This window comes from Antechinus flavipes, chromosome 3 (assembly GCF_016432865.1).
Source record: "Antechinus flavipes isolate AdamAnt ecotype Samford, QLD, Australia chromosome 3, AdamAnt_v2, whole genome shotgun sequence".
NCBI classification, from domain to species: Eukaryota; Metazoa; Chordata; class Mammalia; order Dasyuromorphia; family Dasyuridae; genus Antechinus; species Antechinus flavipes.
The window spans coordinates 344,385,300-344,410,740 of record NC_067400.1 but is presented as its reverse complement, the minus strand read 5'-3'; the positions used below and the strand labels follow the sequence as shown (position 1 = coordinate 344,410,740).

General features: G+C 35.6%; 1 pseudogene; it reads right to left on the bottom strand.

Moving 5' to 3' along the window:
- Window positions 1-212: 212 nt before the first annotated feature.
- Window positions 213-25,441, bottom strand: LOC127557226 (60S ribosomal protein L35a-like; annotated as a pseudogene).

Sequence of the window (25,441 nt, the reverse complement as noted above, 5' to 3'; positions counted from 1 at the left end):
TTTCTTCTTTTTTTTTTTTCATTTTATCCCACGTATTTAGCACCATCATCATCTAGCTTCTATTATCTTCTTTGCTACTTTCTTGAAGTTTCTCAGTTCAGGGAACTGTCTTACTCCCCAGGTTCAATATATTTCTATACTATGTTGTTGTTGCTATTGTTGTTTTACATTTGCAAAAAAAAGTGCAATTTAATTTAATCAGTTTTCATATTCTATATCCTTGAGGGATAGAGCATCACTGAGTTTCCTGTGTCCAATGGCTTTGGCAGGAAAATTGCTTCTGAACTTGACTTGAACCATCCACTGTTTCCATGAGCCAGAGTAACTATTCCCCAGATCACTCTTGTTCTGTTGGGTTTCCCACCCAGAGTTGCTGTATTGTTTTGGTTTTGTATTCATAAGTACATCTCTTATCCAAATAGAATTGAGTTGCATTCTGAGCATAGACACCTTCAATTTTTAGAAGATCCTTATGTTCCTTCTGGTTTTATAGCCTTCATTTGTAGTCAGGACAAATTACTTTGGACCACAGTCTTCCAGATATTTTGCTGTTTTAGAAGTTATGTTTCTGGCAGGCTTCCCCAGCTCCAATATAGAGAAAGAGGAAGTTTTTAGAAGAAAAAAATTTCTTCTAAAGAAAGCATTGCACATCAGGTCATTATTATCACATGGCTAAAATACTACAAAAGTGTAAATCTTATTTATTATGCTTAAGAATAAAAGTACCTAGAGAGATTCTAAGCAGATCATTTTACTGAGAGAAAACAAAACAAAACAAAAAAAGAGCTTGTGAAGCTATGTAATACATCATCTGAATCTGATATTTTATAAATTTTTCCTCATCTCAAGTCTAACATCTATGTAAAAAAGGAAGTGCATTAAGCTTCTGATTTTCCTCCTGTGGGGCTATTATATCTATACAGCATTTAGTAGTAATCTATTTTCATTCATTCCATTTACATTATTATAAACATTTTGCATATTGTTTTCTTCTAATATTTGTTTCACATTGCATCAGCTCATAGAAGTCTTTTAATGTTTCTCTGTATTTTTTGGATTTGTTATTTATTATGCTTATTATTGTTTATCCTTAATTTCTGAAAAAGATATCACAATGTTGGGGGTGGAATACAGTGTATTTAACTGAAACGAACCAGTCCAATATGAGTTTGGACAAGTTGGGCATAAGCAATCCATTAGAATACTTGGGATTGAGATGTCTCTGGATTTAACAGTTATTTTTTTTCTTTTGTGCTCTGGCAATTTTGCTTTATTCATGTTTTCTTTAATTCAGGCAAGCTATATTGGATAGTCTTGTGCCAGGATTTCCCATGTTTCACAATTGATACTAAAATTCTTCAGAAAAAACATTGAGATTGCCCTTATTCTTACTACTTCTTCTGACCATCTTGTAGCCATAGTCTTGAGTAAGTTCTGCATAAAACAGTCTTTTAGGTGATTGTGTGTTTAGAATTTAGGCTATGTGGCCAGCCCGTAAGAGTTGTGCTCTGTAGAAAAGCTTGAATTATTGGGAGCTCAGATTGAGCAAGGATCTCAGTGTCTTGTACTTTAATTTACCAAGTAACTAACTTCAGAATCTTCCTAAGACAATTCAAAAGGAAATAGTTTGATTTTCTGATACTGATACATACAGGTTCATAAGCTTACAACAGTGAAATCAGCACAATGGCTCTGTAGAGCCATTCAGTCTAATATTTCTTTCCTATACTTTCTTTAGGGGCTTTCCAAATGCTGAATTAGGTCTGGTATTTTGTGTATCAAGCTCTTCGTGTATTTGGACATGCATGGAAATTATACCGTCAAGGTAAGTAAACTTATCAACACAACATTCAAAATGTCTCCATTTACAATGATCAATGATTCCAGGTATGGATGGCATGACAGTAGGTGGAGGACCTCTGTTTTTCTTGATGTTGATTGTCAAGCCAAAATTAGCACAAATAACAAAGAATCAATCCATACTTTATTTTTCAGCCTTAGAGGCTACATTGAATACAATCATTCCTGCCCCCCCCCAAAAAAAAAGTAAGGCGCCAACCTGTCCCTCCACTTTAGTCTTGGCTTATAAAACTTTTCAAGTTAGTTTACCATTAATGTGGTAATTGACCTTAAAGCAGTATTTATCATCAATGAAGGTAACAATCAACCTAATGGAATATATAATGCTAAAAGCCTAGGAGCAAGCAAATAGTCCTGCTTCATTTCATTGATGACTAGGAAAGCATGAAAATAGCATCATTTATCCAAAATCCAAGCAAGCATGCCATCATGAAACTGGAATCATACAAGTCTTCTCATGTTTCTCTGTATTTTTAATATTCATTATTTCTTAAGGCATGATAACATTTTATTACATGCATTTACCAAAATGTATTTAGTCATTCCTAAATTTACGGATTGGTTATTGTTGTGCTTTTCTCTTTGCTAATAAGAACTATTAGTATAAATATTTTTATGTATATGAGGTGTTTCTATTTTTTTTTATTTTCTTAGGGCATTAACCTAGTAATGAGATGCTAAAATTAAAGAGTATGAGCATTTTTGTCACTTAAATTAATATCTAATTGCTTTCTAGACCAATACATCATTCCACCAAGATTTCTCTAATTACTTATGACTTGGAGTTATGTATAGTATGATTATTAATAAAACATTTGTTGCATTGAATTCCTTAGACAAAAAGATACTTATTTGGAAGTAAGAAGGTAGCTGGAATCTAGTTCCAGTTCTGATGTTAACTACTTATATGATTTTGGAAAAAAAATTATTTTTTTATTTGCAAAACATATGCATGGGTCATTTTTCAAGATTGAACATTGCAAAACCTTCTGTTCCAAATTTTTCCCTCCTCTCTCTGCTAGATGGCAGGTAAGCCAACCCATGTTAAAAATGTTAAAATATATGTTAAATCCAATATATGTATACATATTTATACAGTTATCTTGCTGCACAAGAAAAATTTGATCAAGGAAGAAAAAAAAACTGAGGAGGAAAATAAAAATGCAAACAAAGAATAACAAGAAAGAGTGAAAATGCAATGTTGTGGTCCACACTCAATCCACACCCACTTTCTGGGTGAAGATGGCTTTCTTCATTACTGAACAATTGGAACTGGTTTGAATTATCTCATTGTTGAAGAGAGTCAAATCCATCAGAATTGGTCATTGTATAGTCTTCTTGTTGCCGTGTGTAATGATCTTCTGGTTCTCCTCATTTCATACTTAGCATCAATTCATGTAAGTCTCTCCAGGACTCTCTAAAATCATCCTGTTTGTCATGTCTTACAGAACAATAATATTCTATAACATTCATATACCATAATTTATTCATCCATTCTCCAATTGATGGACATCTATTCATTTTGCAGTTTCTAGCCACTACAAAAAGGGCTGCCACAATATGGAATGAATATATGGAGTGAATAGAGGGCAGTAATTTCTGTGTTGATGCCTAAGAGGATGAGTGAGAAGTTGGATCAGGAGAATGTGGTTATAATAACTATAAGTTCTCCTAAAAGGTTAATGGAAGGAGATTGGGCTAAGTTAGTGAGGCTTGCTAGTAATCATCAGGTGCATATGAGTGGAAGGATTATTTGGAGACTTCCAATTAGAATTAAGGTTCGACTGTGGATGCGTTCGTAGTTAGTGTTGGCTAGGCAGAATAGTATTGAAGAGGTAAGTCCATGGGTGACTATTAGTACTGTTGCTCCTGTGAAGCCGAGAGGAGATTGTATGAGGGCAGCGATAATTACTAAGCCTATGTGATTGACAGAGGAGTAGGCGATGAATGATTTGAGGTCTGTTTGTTGTAGACAAATAGAGCTTGTTATAATTATGCCTCAGAGAGATAGAATCATGAATGGGTAACATAGGGTTTTGGTCACTGGTTCAGTAAAGGCTGTGATTTGTATGATGCCATACCCCCCTAATTTTAGTAGAATGGTGGCTAAAACTATAGAACCTGCAACAGGGGCCTCCACATGTGCCTTTGATAGTCAGAGGTGGAGGCTGTATAGTGGTATTTTTACTATGAATACTGTTATGCAGGCATATCAGAGTAGAGAAGTTGATATAGAGTGTCTAAGGTTGGTGAGACTAGTGATATGGTTAGCATGTGAAGGGAGCCTAGACTGTTGTGTAGGTGGAGCAGAGCTACTAGAAGTGGTAGGGATCCAACTAGTGTGTAGAAGAGGAAGCATAGGCCTGTGTTCAGCCATTCGTTTTGGCTTCCTCATCGTGCAATGATAATTAGAGTGGGGAGTAGAGTGGTTTCGAATAAAATGTAAAATATGATAAGTTCTGATGAGATGAAAGCTATAATTAGGGAGAGCTGGAGGATGACAAGTATAGTTAGGTAGATTTTTTTTCGTATTAAGGGTTTGTGGACTAGGTGGTTTTGGCTAGCAATGATTATTAGTGGAAGAAGTCAGCATGATAGAACCAATAAAGGTCCTGATAGGGAGTCTAGTGAGAAGGAACTATTATAGTTGTACCCAAGGTCAGAGTTGTGATAGAGAAGGGTTAAGTTTCAGATGCTAATTAGGAAGCTGTGTGTAGTAGTGTTAACTCATAGTCAGGGTTTTTTGGAATATCATGTTAGTGGGATAAGCATGAAAGTTGCTGTGAGGATTTTTAGCATTGTAGTAGGTTAAGGTTTTGGATGTAGTCATTACTGTGAGTAGCAGAGTAGTAGTGAGAGGCCAATTTCAGCTTCACAAGCTGAAAAAACTAGTAGGATTAAAGGGGTTATAGATATTGAGAATATGTGGAAGTAGGTAATTAGAAGAGTTATAATAATGAATAGGGACAACATTATGCCCTCCAAGCATAGGAGGATGGATATTAGATGGGATCGATAGATTAGTACTCCAGCAAGTGCTAAGAAGACTACGGTCAGGTTTAGGTTAATAGGGAGCATAAGGTATTCATGGGGTAGAACCATGATTTATTGAGTCGAAATCAATTATCTTAGTTATATTAAAAACCTATTCAGTTCATTCAAGGCCTTTTTGGAATCATACGTATGCTAGACCTCCAGTGAGTAAAATGATAAGGGAATAGGCTAGGGCAAGTATTGTGTTGATAGTTGATAGTTGTATAGCTCAGGGTAATGGGAGGAGGAGGGTGATTTCTAGGTCAAATAAGAGGAATGTGATGGCAACTAGGAAGAATTTTATTGAGAATGGAAGACGGCAGAACCTAAAGTTTCAAAGCCGCATTCATAAGGGCTAGATTTTTCTAGGTATAAGTAGAGTTGTGTTAGTCAGAAGGCGATGAGAACTACAATTGTTGCTAAAGCAGAATTGATTAGTTCCTTGTTCCAAGTTCTGGCCCATAACATCTCCTTGTAGGAGAAAATTAATCATACTGAACCATGCTAAATTAGTTAACTATTGTCTCTATCAATCCCACTGACTTAGTACCTTGTAAGAATCCTTTGTTTCAAGTTCAGAGTTCTGGCCCATAACATATCAGTGTCCCAGTTTTCCCACATCCCCTCCAACATTCGTCACTATCTTTTCCTGTCATCTTAGCCAATCAGAGAAGTATGTAGTGGTATTTCAGAGTTGTCTTAACTTGCATTTCTCAGATCAATAGTGATATGGAACACTTTTTCATATGATTACAAATAGTATCAATTTCTTCATTTGAAAGTTGTCTATTCATATCCTTTGACTGTTTATCAATTGGAGAATGGCTTGATTTCTTATAAACTTGAGTCTGTTCTCTACATATTTTGGAAATGAGGCTTTTATCAGAACCTATGAATATAAAAATATTTTCCCAGTTTATTGCTTCCCTTTTAATCTTTTCTGCATGAGTTTTGTTTGTACAAAAACTTTTTAACGTAATACAATCAAGACTATCTATTTTGTGATGAGTAATGATCTCCAGTTCTTTTTTGGTCACAAACTCCTTCCTCCTCCACAGATGAGAGAGGTAAACTATCCTATGTTCTTCTAATTTGATTATCCTTGTTCTTTATGTTTAGATCATGAACCCATTTTGATCTCATTTTGATATACAGTGTTAAGTTTGGGTTAATGCCTAGTTTCTGCCATACCAGTTTCCAATGCTCCCAGCAATTTTTGTCAAATAGTGAATTCTAAACCCAAAAGCTGGGGACTTTGGGTTTGTCAAACACTAGATTGCTATAGTTGACTATTTTTGAACAAATTTCTTAACTTCTCTATACCTTGCCTCTCCTAGAATCCTACACATCTTTCAAAGTACAGGTCAAGTCCTATTTCTTCCTTATATCTTTCTTCTCCAAGTTTCCTTTTACTGCTCTCTCTTTTTCCTGAACCTTTGTAGTACTTAGGTTTTACATACAAAGTTTCCATATAAACCTCATATTTAGTTATATTTGTATATTTAAATGTATTCCCTCTGGGTTTATTCAATGAGCTCTTTGAAGGCATAGGCCAAATCCCATTTAAAATAAAATTCCCAGATGCTCTTTCAAAGTGCCTTTGCAAATAGTAGGTGAATATTACATATTTGGGTTGTAAGTTAATGGATGGATTGCAAGGCTTGTGTTTTATTCTGTTAGTGGTAGGGGGTCTTTGAGGTATTAATTAATCCATGCTACAGGTTAATGGCTTCTAATAGCTTATTAGCTTCCTAGTGTTATTTGTATTCTAAAAGAGCCTTAATTCAGAATGAAAGTAATGATAGAGATTTTAGGCATCAAATAGGACTGTTAGAAGAGATATATTAGGCAAAGGGGCCTTTTGTCTATACTTCACAAATCACACCAGATAAGTTAATTTCTGTTTCACATGTATCTAAGCCTGAAACTGGTATGCTGATGTTCTGTTGATATTCACAATTTCATTTCTTGTTAAAGGAATAAGTGTAAGTAATGCAAGAAACCAATAAATTGCTTAAAATTGTTTGACTTGCTTTGATAGGTAACCTTATCTTTTGATATGAGTAGGTGTATGGTATATGATATTTAACTAAGATACTGATAATGGTGGTGGGATGGCAGTAACAATAATGATGATGTTTAAGACCAGGATACATAATACTTCAAGTTCCAAGTGATTGGTTAACCTATGTTTTCTGGATTCCTATTGATGGAAAAAGGAGAGTGGGTGGAAGTAGTGAGGCTTTCTATGGTCGTTTGTTAAAATGGCTTTTTAATGTTGGAACAAATTGTTTTTATTTCCTCGGTGTATTGTAGAAATGGAAGCATAAATAAGTCAAGTTGTTGAACTTCACTCAGCTAAAAGGTCAATGCTAAAATAGAGAACTACTTGAAAAAAAATGATTTCACCATTTGATATTTAAATAATCTCACTGAGTAATTTTTCATTTGAATACAATTAGTATAGAAAAAGAGGTCCCCAAAGGTCAGAAGACACCTTTTTGTAAATGCAAAATTCCATTTGCCTACTAATTATGTTATAACTTCAAAAATAAGAATTATAGAAGAATGATGATTAATTTGAGATCAGCTAGCAGCATTTTAAAAAAAAAAAGAGACTATACTTTATGAGACAAAAACAATCATGTGGGAGTTAGGAGATCTGAATTCTAGTTCCAGCTCTGACATTAGTTAGCTGTAACATTTTTAACAAATCTCTTAATCTCTCTAGATTTTAGCTTTCTAATATCTAAATTGATGTTGATTGGAATAGATAATCTGTTACTGTACTTTTCTGAGATATTGGCACTCAAGATATTTGTAGTAGAATATGTTTTCTTTGGCTTTGGTATTTAAAATTATATCTTACATGATGTTTTAAGGTTTACTGATAGATTAATGTATTATTACATATATATTGTATAAGTAATCATTCATCTCTTAAGCCTACCTCAAATCCCATAAAGTCTAGAAAAGTTTACTCGAATATTATTGCCCTTTGTTATCATCATCTCTCTTTAAAAAATCCTATCTCTTAGAGTTTGTATCCCACAATTTAGCATTTAACTATATGCTGTCTTTAATCCTTAATTGAGCTGTATGAAGCGTTCATGGAAGACTAGCACCTCTAGTGTGAGGGCTTGCTTAGTTCTTTTGAGGGTTGCTTATCTATGTTTGGTGTCCACCTGGCATTCAATTCTCATTTGTGGCTCCAAACATCTGGAGTATATATAGTGGCCATACCCTGGTAAACCAGATCAACATATAGATTAAACTAAGTTGAGGTTAAGTTATAGGCTTCAAATCTATCCATGAATTAGAGTGATTCTATCCAAGCATGTGAGGATTTCCCCTGGCACAAAGAATGGATGAGGGAAAAAAAACATTTTTCCCTCAAAAATATTTTCACTCTATGAAAATAGATGATGTACTTTCTGGAACACTTAGATCTTGGTCAGACATGGAAGATGCCAAAGTCATCCACTGCATCCCAGGCCACTACTAGTCATCCTGACCTTTTTCTCTGGAAGAGAAAGTGACTGAAAGATCTCAAGCTTAGTTATTGTCTTCAATTAAAGAATCCTGTGTTTGATATTATTTGTACTGGTTTCAATTCTTGTACAACATTGCTTCTCAAGACAGTTTTTTTTTTTTGTCTTGTCTCTATATCTTTTTTGCAAACATAAAAATGTTTTTACAGAAATGTTATGAGCAATGTTGGATACAGTTTCTATATCTCTAGAAAAGCAGAGGTGGGGTATAATGTTTTTATTTTCTAAATTATGATCATTCTCTGGGAGCAGGTTTCTTGGGGGCTTCTGGAGGCAGCCTGACTGAGGCTCATCCTTTTATATTCTCTTTTAGAGGTGTGAACTCAAAGGTTGACTCCTCCTCCAAGAGAGTGGGATTGTGGGTTCCTGATTTATGAATCTCTTCCACTGAACTTGTGAATCTCATACTGAATACTGACTTGTGAATCTCCCAAAAGTGTGAACTCCAGTGAGTACTTAAATACATTAGAGAGCTAGAGAACCTGCTAAGTACCATGCTAAATTAGATAAGTGACTGAACACTTAGTAAGGATTCTAACACTTGTGGGGGGGGGAGGGGGGTGATGGATGGTGTTTTACACACACACACACACACACACACACACACACACACACACACACGCTTAAATCTGAAATTTGCCCAAATGAGATTATTTCTCTGAGATAACTACTCAAAAAGTAAATTGATTATGGGAGAGCTACTTATTTTTCTTCCACTGCAAAAGAAATGCTTAATTATACAAGACTTTCAAGTACATGGTGACAGACTTAAAAGAATGCTGGAAGCTTAATTCTCACTATGCTACCCAAGATGGTTGAAACTTAAAACAGCAAAAGAAGAACATGTTTAGTGGGATGGTGGTGCTCCTGAGAGAGGTCTTTCAGAAATTCCTTCATCATGGCTGTGTATCATCAGAACAGTCCTTGATCTTCTAACAAGTCCTAGACACATTTGAGCTCTCCTCTTGATGAGAGCCTTCTCTCCCTTTCCAAGAAGAATTATAGCAATTGAAGGTTACTGGTCCCTTAGGGTAGCACTGATTGAGAAATTCTGGAGATTTCATCAGGCTAAAATTGCTAAATCTTGAGGATAGTCATCCTAGGCAGGACCAAGCAGAGAAAGACACACAAAAAAGAAAACACAGTCAGAACCTAGAGGTCCTATCTATAGCTGAGATGACCATACTTACTTTCACGTGTGAAAATCCATCATACCTGTAGGTGGAGAAAGCAAACATTCTCTTCCCATTCATGACAAGTCCAAAAGTAAAAAAACAAGCTGTCTGAATCCTAAACTGCATATTTAGAAGAGAAAAGGGAAAAAGAAAGAATGGAAATTTTCCAGGTTCTACAAAGTGGACAGCTCTTACTTCACAGTTCTGTATAATGTCATGGGAGGAGAGAGAGAAGAGACAAGCAAAAACCTCTGGTTTCTAATATCCCTGAGCAAAGGAAATACTTTCTAGAGTGGGTCATTGGCATACTCAGATATCTGGGATATGTAAATGAGGGATAGGAAGCTCTCAATTGCTATCAAACTAGTACTTAGGGAATTAGAGGAAAATGCAGTAGTTCCTACCTTACAGGAATTTCTGTTTTCAAAGAGGGAAATCAATCAACAGATAGATATTTGTGAAGGCCTGACTATATGTCAGGTACTGTGTTGTGTGCCAGAAATTCATATATACATCTAATTAATGGATCATAAAGTATTAGAGGCTTGAAGAAAAATTAAAGGGAGTTTCAATTTATCTTACCCCTTTATTTTAAGGATGGAGCTACTGAAACCCACAGCCATTAAATGATTATTTTTTCAACTCATATGAGTTACTAAAAGAGCCAAAACTAGAATATGAGTACTAGACTTGTTAACTTTCCATTTAATTACACTGCTTTTCAGGTCAATTTATTTTCAAAAGTATAACTGCAAATATTTAAGACTGTTCTGAATAACTGTATCTTAATAGTACCAAATTATAAATTTGTTAAGTCATTCCATTTTTTTTTCTTTTTTAACATGATCAGACTAAACAATCCAGAGTATGGTTACAAACCCTGACCAGAAGTCTTCATCAAGTGATTTGAATGTTCCCTATAGGTTAAAACACTTATCAATGCTTTAATACATATTTATTCAATATAAAGCAAGTTAAATTCTGTTTTGGGTGTTCATTATAAGACATGACACTTGTCCACAAACAGCCTGTCCTGTATTCTATGGTAACATTACAGAAGAAAAGAACTAAAAGGGACCCCAGAGATCATTCAGATGAGTTCCTTTATTTACTTATTCATTTACTATTTAACATTCAGCAGGCATTTGTTATAGACCTAAAAAGTTTAGCAACTCAAGATACAGTTATTCAGAACAGTCTTAAATATTTGCACAGTTATACTTTTGAAAATAAATTGACCTGAAAAGCAGTGTAATTAAATGGAAAGTTAACAAGTCTAGTACTCATATTCTAGTTTTGGCTCTTTTAGTAACTCATATGAATTGAAAAAATAATCATTTAATGGCTGTGGTTTCAGTAGCTCCATCCTTAAAATAAAGGGGTAAGATAAATTGAAAATCCCTTTAATTTGTACACGTGTGTGTGTGTGTGTGTGTGTGTGTGTGTAAAGAAAAAAGTCTTCACACTTACTGAGCTTCCATTCTATAAAGAGGAAAAAAATGATATGAGGTCTAGAGATGAAATAAGTTAGACAAAATCACAAAGTTAAAGTAGAGATTGGATTTGAATTCAAGTCCTTGTGCTCTAAACATAATTTTTATTTCAAGATTACAAATACTTCAATAATTTCAGCTATAAGGCATACTCACACAAACACACAATATACATATACATACATAGTGTATGTGTGTATACATACTATATATGTATATACATACAAATATATACACATATACATATATGAAGTAACTGAAAATGACAATTTTACATGTAGTAGTATTATGCTCTAATACTTTAAGGAGTTGTGACTTCATTAGCTATGGGTATACTTTCTTCTTAAATAGGTTAAAAAGCTAGGACATTTAGTAGCTTCTCTTTTTGAGTTGCTGCAGCTGAAAAAATAGCCTCAAAGTTATGGTGAATTATAGTTGATCACATGAGAAGCAATTCCTTTTTGGATCTATATTTATTTTCTTTCCAATTTTTAGGATCCATCAAGGCTTAATCTCTACTAATACACCTTTAAAATGCCCTAAATTATATTCATTCCACAATGAAATATTAGATATAGATTTTAGTGGAATAGTAAAATTATATTCTGAATTCTTTTTTTTTAATTTTTAAAAATGTCATCTATTTTAAGCTACAAATAAAGAGATAACATTTTTAACTAATTGGAATTGACTTTAAAAAAATGACCAAAACTCCTATATTCAAAAATATTTGTCTCTTCCAAAGTAGTACCCTTGAAAAACTGTATCCTTATTCCAACACTACTCACAACATTTTTGTAAAAGCATTTTTTGAAATTGCTTTTCAAGATTATAGCACATACAACTAACTTCAAATAGCTATAAATATTTATTATTTAGGATTGGATTTATTTTTGGAAACAGACAAAAATGCCTTTCAACTCCAAATACTGGGGAATAAACAATATAACTTTAAAAATAAAATAAATTGTGTGTAACTACACAGTGAAGAGACTGATTTTCTTTGTTCAGTTCATGAACTGGCTATGAAGGAAATTCCCAAAGTGTATTTTCTAAAGTTCTTTGCGCAATAGAAGTATTGTTTGAATAAGTAGAACATCCTAAAGTTGCTATTTGTTAAGGTGACATGACTAGTCAAGATGTATTCATTTCAAATGCACTTCAATTATTACATAATCTGGTAATTCTGCATGTTACCATACTATGGGCTTCAACAGAAGCAAAACTAATCAGATAGGTAGAGTCTAGCCAGAAATATGTAAAGATATGTGTCTATAAGGTGGATAAGAAATTAATAAATCATTGAAAACAAAAAAGCACAGAGAGAAATGAAGATTCCATTACTTTCTAAAAAACTGCATAATAGGTGTTAGGGACCATACCATTAGGACTATTTTAGGAGGCCAAGAGACTCAGTACCTGGAAATTGTTTTAAAAAGATGGGCAGCAATTCAATAATGAAGATAATTGAATAATGAGATGGAAACTGATCCAGGAGTATTAGTAATAAGAATAGCAAGATTAAGAAAGACAAGGGGCAGCTAGTTGGTATAGTAGATAGAGCATCAGCTCTTAAATCAGGAAGACATGAGTTCAAATCTGGCCTCAGACATTTAACACTTCCTAGCTGTGTAACTCTGGCCAAGTCACTTAACCCCAATTGTCTCAGCAAAAAAAGAAGAAAAAAAAAAAAGAAAAAGAAAAGAAAAGAAAAAAGAAAGAAAGAGGATGTAATGATGGTGAGCTATAACACAGGGCTCCTTTTATAAAATAGCCAGAAATCTTAATAGTCTTAGTGTGGGCCATTGTTTGTTCTTCATTCTCAAAGAGGACCATGATATCAAGGAAGTGATGTCAAGTGAATTGGATTTAGGTGAGAGGAGGCTGTGAAAAGTCACCAGCCTCACTTTCATCTCCAGAGCCATCTGGTTCTAGTGGCAAAATAAGTCATTGGGCATCAGGAAGTTCAAGTCTGGACTCAAGCTAGCAGTGTGACCCTGACTTCTATTTGATTTAATCTACTAAAGAAAGAAATGACAAACCATTACTTCAACTGAAGTAATTAAGTAAGTGTGTTTGAATGGGTATGAATGAGACCAGGTGAATTTTGTCAAAGTCTACGAGATGGAGTAGGTCAGACCTTAGGCCTAGGTCACGTGATCCCTATTGCCAGAGGTCTGCAGGGTTGGAAGATCAGGCCTTGCGCCCAGGTTACAGAAAGTCACATGATCTCTAGACCTAGAGGTTTCTAAAGGTCAGAGCTTAGATCAACTTCAGGAAGTGACAGGCAATGATATGACCCACAGGCAGCAGACAACACTGGTGACCATTGGTCAATAATGGTTACTTCTTTTTTTAGTTCATCCAATGAAAAGCCTTGGGTCTTTTGCTATTTAACCAGCTTTACTATTTCTGACTTGCCAGGTCAAGTACACATTGGGTGCTGAGATGCCTCCTGGGTGTGCTTTAGTCTCTCCCTGCAGGGATTAAATAAATGCTTTCTTTGTATCTGAAGATGTTTCTGATTAGTTAATTTGGGTAAGGAGGTCTAACACCAATCCCACACAGGTAAGTGTTAAGTAATACTTCTGAAGAGGTTCAGCACAAGGTAGAGAGTTGTGGGGACCCCCTTGTGATCAGCGCAGATCTTCATAAATGAATTTACAAACCCAAAAAGTTAGACTGGCAAAAAGAAGTTTATTGGCACTGAGAAGTCAGCTTTTGCTAGGAGGCTGACTTCCTTAGTGGCAAGGTCCCAACAGAGAAGTAAAAGTCTAGCAGAGGAATCTTGGCAGAGAGAGATGAAGTTCCTAGATGAGAAATCCAGACAGAGAAGTAAAGAGGGGTGTGGTTCCTTAAAATCTCCTTCAACTCTGCCTCAGTGAGGGACCCCGTCTGAGGGAAACAAGACAAACAGTTTTATTCTGTTATCTAGGTAGGGTTGGTTCAGTTAAAGAAACTCAATTCAATTCAAATTCCAGCTCAAGCTGAAACCCAGATAGTAGATGAGTCAACTAGTGACTCCACCCACTAGCCCCCTTCAGCTTGTAGCCAAAGCTCATATTATAAAAGAGCCAATCTAAAATCCTCTCTTTGCAGAAGTTCTAAGCATGCCATACTATGCCATGCTAAGCTATGCCATGCTATGCCAAGGAGGCCTCTGCCCACTGGAATAATATTATTTTCTAGTGCTACCCTCTCTTTATCCTCACCTGTAAAGTCCAGGCTAGCTCCTTGGAGGCCTCATGATCAGCCAGAGTCAGGATAGGCAAAAGTTCTTGGTCTTTAGGGAGAGAAGTGAAGGAGACAGACAAAACTGCCAGGGTTTTTGCCAAAGATGTCTTCACCTTTCTCTTCCTAGTCCTGCCATTTAAGTGAGTTCTTGACTTTGTCTCCCTAACCTCTAACCCTCGACTATGATTATCTTTATGCAAAACATTGAACCAGCATCAATGGTGAGAAGGGCCATTTATCCAAACATATGCTAATAAAGTCATTATCTTATTTTGAATAAGTAATTAGCCTTAAGTGCTTGGTTGTCTGATACAAGTGCTCCTATTCAAAGTTACAGCCTTTTACATCTCCTGCTTTCTTTTGTTTTAAAACACAGGTGGTCATGCCATCCCTGACTTCTCAGGGAGGTAAGAACCCCAAAAAGGAGATGATCACAACCACCTTGACTTCTCAAGAAGGGAGGAAGGAATTTATGATCAAAGAAGAAATAGAGATCATTACTGATCATAAAATAGAAAATTTTGATTATATCAAATTGAAAAGTTTTTGCATAAACTAAACTAATGCAGACAAGATTAGAAGGGAAGCAATAAACTGGGAAAACATTTTTGCAGTCAAAAGTTCTGATAAAGGCGTCATATCCAAAATATATAGAGAATTGACTCTAATTTATAAAAAATCAAACCATTCTCCAATTGATACATGGTCAAAGGATATGAACAGACAATTCTCAGATGAAGAAATTAAAACTATATCTAGTCATATGAAAAAAAAATGCTTCGAGTCATTATTAATCAGAGAAATACAAATTAAGACAACTCTGAGATACCACTACACCCCTGTCAGACTGGCTAGAACAACAGGGGAAAATAATGTGGAATGTTGGACGGGATGTGGGGAAACAGGGACACTAATACATTGTTGGTGGAATTGTGAATACATCCAGCCATTCTGGAGAGCAATTTGGAACTATACTCAAAAAGTTATCAAACTGCATACCTTTTGATCCAGCAGTGTCACTACTGGGCTTATATCCCAAAGAGATCTTAAAGAAGGGAAAGGGACCTGTATGTGCAAGAATGTTTGTGGCAGCCCTCTTTGTAGTGGCCAGAAACTGGAAACTGAGTGGATGTCCATCAATTGGAGAATGGCTGAATAAATTGTGGTATATCAATATTATGGAATATTATTGTTTGGTAAGAAATGACCAGCAAGATGATTTCAGAAAGACCTGGAGAGACTTACATGAACTGATGCTGAGTGAAATGAGCAGGACCAGGAGATCATTATATACTTCAACAACAATACTATATGATGATCAATTCTGATGGACCTGGCCATCTTCAGCAATAAGATGAACCAAATCAATTCTAATGGAGCAGTAATGAACTGAACCAGCTATACCCAGTGAAAGAACTCTGGGAGATGACTAAGAACAATTACATTGAATTCCAAATCCCTATATTTTTGCCCACCTGCATTTTTGATTTCCTTCACAGGCTAACTGTATAATATTTCGGAGTCTGATTCTTTTTTGTACAACAAAATAATGGTTTGGACATGTATACTTATTTTGTATTTAATTTGTACTCTAATATATTTAACATGTATTGGTCATCCTGCCATCTAGGGGAGGGAGTTGGGGGAAGGAGAGGAAAAATTGAAACAAAAGGTTTAGCAATTGTCAATGCTGTAAAATTACCCATGCATATAACTTGTAAATAAAAAGCTATTAAAAAAAAAAAAAAGAAGAAGAGAGATGAAAGCACTAAAAAGGAGATGATCACACCCTACCTGACTTCTCAGGGAAAGATGAAAAACACCAAAGGGAAGTGAGGAGTCAAGCCAGATATTGTTAGTGGGTTTCTGGGCTGAAGGGTCTTACTAGAAACAGGTATGCACAAGCCCATCAGCATGGAAGTTATTACACAAGCACATAGCAATAAAGCACAGACTAACAGTGATGATGCTCCCCACAGCTGGTGCAGGTTAAATCTGGTGTAACAAACATGAATTGAACATGCAAGTAGTGATATAACAAACAATATGAATCAACATCATGATGTAAAAGATTTCACGCATCCTAGAAGGAGGGTATGTAAATAACAATCACATATGCACCTCCTCCAGCAGCCTAGAGATAGTCCAAAACCAGTCTATTGTCCATTACTTCATGTGTCAGGCAATCCAATGATCCTTGCAAGTTTTTGAAGTCCTGCAACAGTTTTTTTATGTGTTAGGGGATCTAATGATTCCTGCAGATTTTGAAGCCTTGCAGAAGTCTTATCATGTCTCAGAGAATCCAATGATTCCTGAGGGTTTTCAAGTCCTACAACAATCTAATCATGTCTCAGGGATTCCAATGACTTTTGCATGTTTTCAAGTCTTTCATCAGCCTCATTAACAATTTTTGATGTCCATGAGTCAATTTCCATAACCACCATGCTCTTTCCGTGGTGGGCACAGTCAGCAATGGAATCACCCAATGTTTCTTAAGTCTTCTTCATTTCAAGGGTCTGCTCCATCTCTCTCAATGGACAAGGCAAATACAGCTTCTTGGCATCCATCTAATTCCTTCTCCATCTGTGAGATACAAGCAAACCCTCTCCCCCAAACAGTTAATCTATCTGGTCCCTTCCATTCACCACTTTCTGGATCTCTCCCCATCACTCGATGATTATCTAAAGATAGTGGAGCTGCTTGCACTGGACATTGCCCTTCAGGTGGGATATAAAACTTGTCTGCTGGAGCCAGTGCATCTTTGTCAAAAATCAAGAAGCTAATAATATAAAGAGCTAGATGTAGCAGTTCTCTAGGCTCTCCCTTTCTTTAGTTTCTGGAGGAGCGTCTTAATGTCTCTTTTCTCCTCTTTACTATTGCCTTTCCTTGAGGTTTAAAGGGTATGCCAGTAGTGTGTAAAATCTTAAACTGTGCACAAAAGTGCAAAATGTTTAGAAGTATATGCAGGCCCATTGTCTGTTTTTAATTGCTTATGGCACACCCATATTTGCAAATGTTTGTATAAAGAATTCAGTGACCACTCAGGCTGTCTCTTTTGTTTCTGGTATTAAAAAAGTGAATCCTGAAAAGGTGTCTACTACATAATGGATAAAAGACAGACAACCAAAAGATTTATAATGGGTCATATCCATTTGCCAAATTTCATTCTTCCCTGGAGGGAGTGTAGGAGCATGGAAAGGAAAGCAGGCTATACAGGCTTTTACTATGCTTCTAGCTTCCTCTTTTGTTATCTCGAATTGCAAACATAAAGTTTGAGTAGCCTGATGATATTTAGAATGAGATTCTTGGGCTGTCTGAAATAAAGGAGTATTGGCTAACATGGTTAGAAGCTATCTGCCTTTGAATTATCATCAAAAATAGGACTTGGAAGTCCACTATGTGAGTGGAAAAATCTTACCTGGATGCTTTCTCACTTGCTCTAGAAATTCCTTAAAGAGCTGATATATATTGGAAGCTACAAATTTTATTTGGGCTGTGGCAATTCTTTGTGCCACACCTACTAAATAGGCTGAATCAGATAATATATTTATATCTCCTGGATAATAAATAAGAGCTAGAATGATTGCATACAATTCATTCTGCTGAATGGACTGAAAAGGAGTCCTGACTACCCTCTTTATATTCAAGTCATGAGAGTATATAGCACAAATGTTATATTTGGTTGCATTTGTAAAGATAATTGGTCCTCTAAGAGGAACTTTAGAAACCTTTTCTTCAAGAATCCATCACCAATTATGTAATAGTCTGGTTATCTTTATTGGAGACCTATGTGTAAAATTTGAAGCCGTGGCCAATAAAATTGCCCCTCTGGGATGGTTGCATAGCATACATTAATTTGTACATTAGTATAAAAGGTGTATATCTTGTCAGGTCTTATCCCAGATAATTGTACTGCTTGCTTAATGGCCACATTAATAATATTCTAACCACAAGCACTGGATAAGGAGTAAGGCTTTGTTCTGGTTATGCTGGAAGGTTCACCCACTTTATCACACTGTCTCCTTGATGAAGGACTGCTGTGGGTGCCTTTTTTGTAGCAAAAACTGATATTTCCAATGGTTTTGAATGGTCTTTCAATCACATTGGATAAAGCCCGTTCAATTTCTCTCAAAGTCTCTTGAGCTTCTTTTGTAAGCTGGTGTGGTAAGTTTAACGCCCTATCTCCCCTTAAAATGTCATACAATGGTTGCAACTGATAGGTAGTCAAGCCTAACACTGGACACATCCATTGGATATCTTCTATCAATTTATGAAAGTCATGTAAGGTGTTTAGCTTCTCTGTTCTTAAGGATTGTGTTTGTACTATAAGCATCTTAGGTTATACTTCATATCCTAAATATTGAAAAGGAGCATGTCTTTGAATTTTTTCTGGAGCTATATGCAATTTGTTGTTCCTTAGTGTTTCTAGGGTCTTTTGTAGACATGCTTCTAACATTTGTTCCTCAGGTGCACATCTCAATATACCATTCATGTAATGTAATAACATTAGTTTTGGAAATTCTTTTCTTACTGGAGTAAGAGCAGTGACAACATACATTTGGCACTGTTTTTCATTCCCTGTGGCAAAACTATCTTTTATAAGGCTCAGCTAAGTTAATGTTAGGCACTGAAAAGGCAAATCTTTTCATATCCTCCTATCTAGAGGGATAGAATAGAAACAATCCTTAATGTCTATAACCCAAAGAGGCCATTCTCTAGGCAACTAAGTAGGAGATGGAAGTCCAGACTGCAGAGTTCCCATAGTTTCCATCTGTTAATTTTCTTTTCTTAAATCAGTCAACCTCCTCCATTTTCCAGATTTCTTTCTTACAACAGATATTGGGGAATTCCAAGGATTTAGAGAAGGTTGTATGTGCCCTTGGTCAAGTTACTCCTGTACTATATCAAATAAGCCCTGAATTTTATCACTACTTAAAGGCCTCTGAATATAGATTGAAGCATTCTCTATTTTTCTTTCTATCACTTTTTACTTTTAACTTAATTTTTCTTGAGGATTTTTATTTTTGTTAGGGTGGGAGATCTTTGCTTTATATTGTAAATTGATTTTTATGGAAATGTTTCGCATAGCCTCAAGTGTGGTTTCTTAGTTGTGGGTAGGGATAAGGGAGAGAATCTAAAACTCAAAAATCTTAAAAGCAAATGTAAAAAAAAAAATGTTTGGGGAAGAGCCAAGGGCAGAAAGTACACACTCTTTTTTCCTGAGCTCTCCTACTACCCTCCCATAAATTACAAATTATAAATTACAGCCTCTGAAATAGCACCACACTGACAAAATTCATAAATATTGAGAGTGCAGCAAATTACCAGTAGAAGACAATTTTGAAGATCACCAGAAAAGGTCTGTTTGATGGCATGCTGCATGGGAGGAGGCTAGGTGCAGAAAGAGCATGGTGGCCATTGCAGGTAGAGCAGACCAAGGGTAAGGATGGTCTCCATGCTGTGGAGAATCTATGGGAAGGACTCTACCTCAGTGTTGGCTACTCTGTCCTGGTTGCAAGCCAGTAAATTAATAGAAAAGTTATAAAACATCCAACACAAACACAAAAGGTAAATAGTGAACCCCAAAGGGCCAGAATCTTGTGAGACCTGACCATGCCTACCCAGCGCAATCCCAATCCCAGCACAGCCACTGCCACTTCCTGGTGTCTGTAGAGGAATCTTGGAACTTTCTTGCTCTAAAAGCAGATCCCAACATGAAAAAAAAAAAAAAAAGAGCAAAAAGGCAAAGTGGGCTCTAATTATAGATAGCTTCTATAGTGAAAGAGAAGGACAGATTTCAAACCCTGAAAAGACTAAAAGCAGATTGTCTGCAGATGAAGCCCAAAAGAGTGATGTATCCTGGTCACCATCAAACAAGGCTCTCCTAAAAGAAATGTTAAAGGATCTTAAAAGAGAGTTAGAAGAAAAATGGAGAAAGGAAAGGAAAACTTTGCAAGAGTGTTTGGAAAAGGCATATAACTCATTAAAAGACAGATTGGAAAAAGAAAACAACTCCCTGAAAAACAGAATATGTGAATTGGAAAAGATAAAGCACTCACAGGAAAACAGAATTTGTGAATTTGAAGAAGAAAATAACTCCTTAAAAAATTGTGAAATAGAAAAAAAATTATAGAACAAAACAACTTAATGAACTCAATTGGACAAATACAAAAAGAAGTTTAAAAAAGTAAATGAAGAAAATAATCCATTAAAAATTAGAAATGAATAAATGGAAATGAAGGACTTGATGAGACATCAAGAATCAGTCAAGCAAAACCAAAAAAAAAAAAAAAAAAGAAAGAAAGAAAGAATAGGAAAAAAAATGTTAAACAGCTTCTTGGGAAAATATCAAACCTGGAAAATAGATCTAGGAGAGATAACCTAAGGATTATTAAACTCTCTGAAAACTGTGATTAAAAAAAAAAAAAACCTAGACATTTTTCAGGAAATCATCAAAGAGAATTGCCCAGATGTCATAGAATCAGAAGATAAAATAGCCATTGAAAGAATTCACCAAACACCTCCTGAAAGAGACACCAAAAGTAAAACTCCAAGGAATTTTATGGCTAAATTTCAGGATTATCAGGCCAAGGAAAAAATATTACAAGCAACCAGAAAAAAAACAATTCAAATAGCAAGGAGAAACAATAAGAATTACTCAGTATCTGGCAGCTTCCACTTTAAAAGATCAAAGAGTCTGGAATCTGATATTCTGAAAGGCAAAGGAACTTGAAATGCAGCCAAGAATAAATTACCCTACTAAACTGAGCATTTTCTTGCAAGGAAGAAGATGGGAATTCAATGAAAAAGGTGAATTCCATTTATTTCTGTTGAAAATTCCAACTAAACAAACAAACAAAAAAAAAACCTCCACATATAGAACTCAAGAGAAGCATAAAAAAGGTAAAAAAGAACTCTTGAGAACTATATTTCTGTTATGGGTACACAGAGGGTGCATGTATAATTTGATTTTAATGTTATCTTTTAAAAAAGGAACTAGAGGTAGAAAGGGGATTGTACCAGAAAGGGAAAAGTGGAGGTAAAAAGAGGGAAATAACATCTCAGGAAGGGGCAAAGAAAACTATTGTATTTGAGGGAAAGAAGGGAGGTGAGCATTGTGTGAATCTTATTCTCATCAGATTTGGCTCAAAGAGAAAATATTAGACATTTTGGTTTACAGAGAAACTTCTCTCACCTTACTGAAAAGTGGGAGAGGAAAAGAGAAATGGGAAGGAGTAGGCTAAATAAAAGCAATACAGAAATAGTAGGGGAAAGATATAAAAAAGGGGAAGGAACTCTAAAGGCTGAGGGACTCTAAAGGAGGGGGGGGGGGCTGCTTGAGGCAAATGGTGCCCATAAGCTAAATAGTGGGGAGGAGGATAAGGAGAAAAGGTAAGACAAAAGTATAATATGAGGAAAATAAGATGGCAGGAAATACAGAATTAGTCATTTTAACTGTAAATGTAAATGAGATACACTCTCCCATTAAGTGGAGGCTGATAGCAAACTGGATTAAAATCCATAATTCTACAATATATTGTTTACAGGAAACACATTTAAAGTAGGGTGATACATACAGAGTAAAAGTAAAAGGCTGGAGCAGAATCTACTATGCTTCAGATGAAGTCAAAAAAGCAGGGGTAGCCATCCTTATCTCAGATCAAGAGAAAGCAAAAATTGATTTAATTAAAAGAGATATGGATGGAAACTATATATTGCTAAAGAGTACATAGATAATAAAACAATACCAATACTAACTATATATGCAATAAGTGGTATACCATCTAAATTCCTAAAGGAGAAGTTAAGAGAGCTGCTAGAAGAAATAGACAGCAAAACTATAATACAGGGAAATCTCAACTTTGCTTTCTCAGGAACTAGATAAATCAAAGCACAAAATAAATAATAAAGAAGTTACAGAGGTAAATAGAATATCAGGAGAAAAAAAAAACTAGATATGATAGATCTTTGTAGAAAATTGGATGGAGACAGAAAGGAGTACCCTTTCTTCTCAGAAGTTCATGGAACCTATATAAATACAAATATCCATATATTAGAACAATAAGATCTCAAAATCAAATGCAGAAAGGAAGAAATAGTAAATGCATTATTTTCAGATCAAGATGCAGTAAAAACAACATTCAATAAAAAGCCAGGGGAAAATAGACCAAAAAATAATTGGAAACTAAATGATCCCATCCTAAACAATGAATGGATGAAACAGCAAATCATAGACACACTTAATAATTCCATCCAAGAGAATGACAATAATGAGACAAGAGACAAGAAGTGGTTTGCAGCCAAAGTGGCAATAAGGGAAAATTTTATATCTCTAAAGGCTTACTTGCATAACACAGAAAAAGAGAAAATCAATGAATTGAATTTGCAACTAAAAAAGCTAGGGAAAAAAAGCAAATTAAAACCCCCCAATCAAATACTAAACTTGAAATTTTAAAAATAAAAGGACAGATTAATATAATTGAAAGTTAAAAAAAAAACTGTTGAATTAATAAATAAAACTAAGAGTTGGTTTTATGAAAAAACAAAACCAAAATAGATAGACCTTTGGTAAATTTGATTAGAAAAAAGAAAGAGGAAAATCAAATTGTTAGTCTTAAAAATGAAAAGGGAGGACTTTCCACTAATGAAGAGAAAATTAGAGCAGGGCTCAAACTTTTTAAGTAGGGGGCCAATTCACTGTCCCTCAGAATGTTGGAGGGCTGGACTATAGTAAAAACAAAAACTATGAACAAATTCCTATGCATGCTGCATATATTTTATTTTGAAGTGAAGAAACAAAATGGGAACAAATGCAATATTTAAAATGAAGTAAAGTTCAATCAACAAACTTACCAGTACTTCAATGGGAACTATGGGCCTGTTTTTGGCTAATAAAATGGTCAATTTCTGGTTCCATATTTGTCGCTGCTAGTCGTAAAAGTGATGCAAGTGTGTATCTGTTAGTCTTGATCTGTTTGGAGATTTCAAATGTTTCATTCTAGAAAAAGTCTGTTCACAGACATAAGTGCTGCCAAAGATGGTTGCCATTTTGAGTGCATGGTTCCTGAAATGAGGATATATCTCAGAGAGGAGAGATGCATAGAAATTATGAAGGCTGCTTGACTTGAATGCATCTTTTGGAGAGTCACAATTCTGCAGTTCAGCCAGTTCCATTTGGTAAATTGTATCCACATTTTCAATGTCAATAGAAAATAGGTTATGGAAAAGCTGTATGTCCTGTCAATGAGATGAAGCTCTTTAAATCTAAATTGGAACTCCTTTTGCAATTTTTTCAGTGAATACACACATGTTTTGTTTGGGAATGCAATCAGCAGTTTTTCCGCTAACAGATTTTGAGTTTTGGGAGATGGCAGTTTTCCTCCTTCACTTTTTTGATGAGGAGGCCTAATTTTACTTCAAATGCTTTGACATGTGATTGCATATCACAGATGAGCTTCCCCTTTCCTTGAAGTTGCATATTGAAATTGTTGAGTAGCTCTGTTACATCTGTCAGAAAAGCAAGGTGCCATTTCCATTCTGTGTCATTGAGCTCTGGTACTTCTTTGTTTTTTGAAAGCAGAAAAGTTGCAATCTATGGAAGTAAGTTATAGAAACATTTCAAAACTCTCCCTCAACTCAGCCAATGGACTTCTGTGTCATATAGAACATCTTCATACTCAACATTTAGCTCAGAGAGAAAGTGCTGAAATTGTCTGTGATTTAGTGCATTAGCTCTAATGAAGTTAACACAAGAAACCACAATTTTCATAACAGAGTCCCACTTCAGTGATTTACTACACCGTGCTTGTTGGTGGATGAGGCAGTGTATGGCTATTGGGTGAGAATGGTTATGTTTGATTAAAGGGTTGATTAATGTGAGCAATTACTCTTTTCTTAGACCCCACCATGCTAGGAGCACCATCAGTTGTCACACTGGATAGTTTAGTCCAGTCCAGCTCCAAACCATTCATAGTTTGGCAAACCTTTTCATAGATACCCTCTACTATAGTTGTTCCTTTGATGCTTTGCAGTGCAGCAAGCTCTTCTATGACTTCAAAATAATCATTTGTCCCACAAATAAAAATTAGAAGTTGTGCAGAATCACCAACATCATTGCTTTCGTCAAGTGCCAAGGAAAAATATGAATTTTTTAATGGAGTTTTGCAAATGGTGATGCAGATTGTCTCCCATTTCTTCAAACCTCCATGTAACTGTAGGTCCTGAAAGACTCACTGTACTAAAGAAATAGGCCTTCTCTGGACACATCTCTTTGGCAACAGAAAGGAAGGCATTCTTTAACAAATTCTCCCTCCATGAATAGTCTGCCAGTGTGTGCTATTAGCTTGGCAACTTGAAAACTTGCTCACAGTAATGAAATATTTAGTTGCTTCTGCTTCACAAAAGTATTTTGCTGAGTTGTCAATGTATTTTTCAGTTTTAATATTTTATCTTTTCTCACTTCTCCAACCAAACAATCATATTTATCTTTGTGTTGAGTTTCATAGTGTCCATACAAATTATATTCTTTGAACACAGAAACTATATTCTGGCATATCAGACATACAGCTCTTTCCTTGTACTGCATGAAAAAGTAATCATAAGTGTGTGTGTATATATATATATATATATATATATACAGAGCGCTACAAAAACAATATACCAGCAATAACTTTGCCCACACAAAGACATACAGACTGCAATGCCGAACTTCCTCCAAGCTGCCTCTGCACTGTGATGCCTCCCTTTCCCACACTCTCTCTCCCACTCTTCATGCTCCCGCTTCCCCCCTTCACTGATGCAGTGAATTTCCCCTGAAGTGGCCATGACATGTGCAACATACACTGTACATCCCTTGTGCCTGTCTGTTGTGGAGGCTGCTGTTATTGTACAAGGCCGCAGGCCATCAGTTCTCCATCTTCTGCATCTCTCTTCCTTCTCCACAACACAGATCCCGGCCTGGGAACTCACCTCACCTTGGTATTGCCTCACACTCTGGTCTCCACCATCTCATTCCAGTGCCAAAAGTGTGCATTGCTAGTGCAAGTTTAGGTCGAACATCACTTACAGTCTGATTTTGCCATACCCGGTGGGCCAT